Genomic DNA, 4,365 nt, shown 5'->3' with positions numbered 1-4,365 from the left:
AATCATGTTAACAACATGCTAGTAACTTGCTAATAATGCTAACAACATGCTAGTAACATGCTAATCATGTTAAAAAAGGTTAACACCATGCTAGTAATTTGCTAATCATGCTAGAATAATGATAACAACATGCTAGTAACTTGACAATCATGCTAGAAACATGCTAGCAACTTGTAAAACATGTTAGAAACATGCTTGCAACATGCTAGAAACTTATAATCATGTTAACAACATGCTAGTAACTTGCTAATCATGCTAACAACATGCTAGTAACATGCTAATAATGCTAGAATAATGATAGCAACATGCTAGTAACATGTTAATCATGCTAGCAACATGCTATTAACTTGCTAATCATGCTAGAATCATGTTAACAACATGCTAGTAACGTGCTAATCATGCTAGAAACATGCTAGCAACTTTTCGTAAACATGCGAAGATCATACTAGTTACATGCTAATCATGCTAAAATCATGCTAGTAACATGCTAATCATGCTAGAATCATGTTAACAACATGCTAGTAACTTGTTAACCATGCTAACAACATGCTAGTAACATGCTAATCATGTTAGAAACATGCTATTAACTTGCTAATCATGTTAGCAACATGCTAGCAACTTGTTAACCATGCTAACAACATGCTAGTAACATGCTAATCATGTTATAAACATGCTATTAACTTGCTAATCATGCTAACACCATGCTAGTAAAATGTTAATCATGCTAACAAACTGCTAACACCATGCTAGTAACATGTTAATTGTGCTAGCAACATGCTAACAGCATGCTAATCATGTTAGAAACATGTTAATCATGCTAGCTACATGCTTATAACATGCTAATCATGCTAAAAACATGTTAGCAACATGCTTGTCATGCTAGAAACAGCCTAGCAACCACCCCAGGTACCTGTATCTGTTTTTCTGATAGACTGTATTGCCTTGAAAACATTCAAACTTGAATCTTTAAAACTATTTTAACTTTCAAACTACTTCAAACTGAAAACTTTCAGACTGCAATTTTAAAAACTTTTTAAAACTTTCTGGCTAGGCTTTTTCAAGCCAACTTAAAGTTTGTCTACAAACTTTACTCATCTAGTTTACATTGTAACATTAATTAATTTATTCTAGCACAGTAGCTATCAGTAAAGCAATGGCACAATAAAGTAAAGAAAGGACTAATATGTGGGTAAATCTAGAGGTAAATGTGTATTACACGTTCGAACATGACCAGAATGTGCACATGCTGACATGTTCAAATTTGTCTTAATGCTGTAAAACTGTCTTTACACAAGGCGAAAACTGACACCTTAACATGGCCAGAACATACGTGTCTACATATACAAAAGAAACGCATTCAAAATTACCATGTTAACGTGGACAAACAGTCAGTGTTGTTGATATGGTCAAATTTCACATATTCCATTTAAAGATTTTTGGCCCCGTCCGTCATATCTAGTGGTGTCTCGTATCATTGACGGCGCTTTAAAATCACTTATTCTCAAGCAGACATTTATTGTACAAAGTGTCATATTCACTGTCTCCCTCTTTATCCCTGTGTTGGTATGTGGCACCAGACCAACATTTTACTTCCAAATGTAAATTTGGTTTAGTGCAATCTAATATATTACAAAGGCACAGAAGGTCAAACGCAGCGGGACGCTACTAATAATACAATCACAATAAATTATTGGAACTCAGCATTAAATCTGAGAGCAGGTTTATCAGACAAAATGTTCAGCTAATGTTGACGTAATACCTCTCAGCATTTTAAAGGAATAGTTTGGACAAAAGTGAATCATTGACATTTGACATGAATCAAATGAAGGAGATGTTTCGTAGAATTTCCAGTCTTTTCTTTGGATTCAGTAAATGTTGACAGTGACCAAAGGCTGCTAAAGTCAACAATAAATGCCATTTTAGACTCGTTTTAAGACTTGGTTTAACAATGAATTTCTTTCTCATTTAGTGAAAATAAATGATATTTTTTTCTGTGTGACATAATGTGCATGGGTGAATTGTGCACAATAAGACCAGGAACAGGCTGTACACTCTCAGAAAAAAAAAAGGTACAAAAGCTGTCACTGGGGAACCTTTTCAAAAGGTACCTTTTAGATACACTTTAAGTACTAATATGTGCCTTTAAGGTACCAACATGGACTCTTTAGGTACAAAAATTTATATATGCTCAAAAATATGCTCAAACTCGGCCTTATCTTGAACCACAATTACAAAAATTCATCATAAAAGTAGTCTAAACGAACCACATACTATATTTCAAGTCTTCTGAAGTCTTTGTTTGAGACAAAAAAAATCTTCCTTCCAAGACAAAATTATTCAAGTATTTTTATTATTCAAATTATTATTATTATTATTATTATATAACTGTAAAATTAGTTATTTAATTTAAATAATAACATACAAATATTTTGAAAATAATAATAATAATAATTATTATTATTGTAGTATAGTCATTCTAATTGGGGAAAAAACTGGTTAAACGACAGATTTTTTTATTAAATTGCCAATCATTTCTTTGCATTCAATAAAAGTCAACAGAGATCAAAGACAGTTAAAATCAACAATAAATGCCATTCAAGACCCATTTTAATTTTGTTATAGAAACATATTTCTGAATTGAGAAAAAGCTATTTCTTATTTGGAATAATGTGCATGGATGAATCGTGTACAATAAGACCAGAAATGTTTATTAAAATAGGTTTGCTAAATTGACTTCATGTTAAACAAAAAAGCATAATAAAAGTAGTCTAAACCATCCCTACACTGTTTCAAGTCTTGTAAAGTCTTAATATTAAGAATCTTCCAAGACACCTGATCCATTAGTTCGCGAAACAGCAACTTTGTACAATATATGTTGACATGCAAATGAAAATTAATTATCATCACATGTGTTTTGCATCGAATAAATAAAAGATTATCCCCCGGTTTCACAGACAAAGCTTAAACCTAGTCGCAGACTAAAATGCATGTCTGAGCTGTTTTAACTGAAAGAAACTTGCACTGACATATCTTAAAATACATCAGTGACATTGATAAGTCTCAAGATGCACACCAGTAATGTTTAGACATGCTTATAAATGCAACTTAATGTCCTAATTGAATTATTATTGTAGTATAGTCATTCTAATTGGGGAAAAAACTGGTTAAACGACAGATTTTTTTATTAAATTGCCAATCATTTCTTTGCATTCAATAAAAGTCAACAGAGATCAAAGACAGTTAAAATCAACAATAAATGCCATTCAAGACCCATTTTAATTTTGTTATAGAAACATATTTCTGAATTGAGAAAAAGCTATTTCTTATTTGGAATAATGTGCATGGATGAATCGTGTACAATAAGACCAGAAATGTTTATTAAAATAGGTTTGCTAAATTGACTTCATGTTAAACAAAAAAGCATAATAAAAGTAGTCTAAACCATCCCTACACTGTTTCAAGTCTTGTAAAGTCTTAATATTAAGAATCTTCCAAGACACCTGATCCATTAGTTCGCGAAACAGCAACTTTGTACAATATATGTTGACATGCAAATGAAAATTAATTATCATCACATGTGTTTTGCATCGAATAAATAAAAGATTATCCCCCGGTTTCACAGACACAGCTTAAACCTAGTCGCAGACTAAAATGCATGTCTGAGCTGTTTTAACTGAAAGAAACTTGCACTGACATATCTTAAAATATGTCAGTGACATTGATAAGTCTCAAGATGCACACCAGTAATGTTTAGACATGTTTATAAATGCAACTTAATGTCCTAATTGAACTACTGTATGATTCAATCCAAGCCCTGTTGTGAAACCAGGCCTAAGGGTTTATTTTTGTCTGAACTGTTCGTCAAGATTTTCGCCCAAGAGTCTGATATAAATTTGTCTGCATATCTGAAGGGTATTTTTTTCATACATGTCCGTCTTGAATTTGTCACCGGCCTGAAACACCAAGGTTGCACATTTCCTGGGTCTGAGTAACAGTGTTCTCACGGGACTGAGATACACTTCATTCAGGCCTGCGTGAGAGCCGCTCCAAACATAGTGCACATGAGAAAGCCATCGCCCACAGAAACATGGCAACATGACAATGTCTGCTTAAAATTCCAGCCCTCGCTCAAGGGATCGTGTGTTTAGACCCCAGAGCATCATTTACCTCCATACTGATGATCAAGGACTCTGAAAATGGTTTTATGTAACGGTTTATGTAATGGTTATATGGAACTTTGCGAAATTGTATAGGTTTCATGATTTCAATGAATTGATTACTAAGATTACTTTTATTACACTCTAAAAAATGCTGGGTTAAATATAACCCAGTGCTGGGTTAAAAAGGGACAAACCCAGCTATTGG

Source organism: Sinocyclocheilus anshuiensis, unplaced genomic scaffold (assembly GCF_001515605.1).
Source record: "Sinocyclocheilus anshuiensis isolate Anshui unplaced genomic scaffold, SAMN03320099.WGS_v1.1 scaffold714, whole genome shotgun sequence".
NCBI lineage: Eukaryota > Metazoa > Chordata > Actinopteri > Cypriniformes > Cyprinidae > Sinocyclocheilus > Sinocyclocheilus anshuiensis.
Note: the sequence above shows the minus strand (reverse complement) of the source record.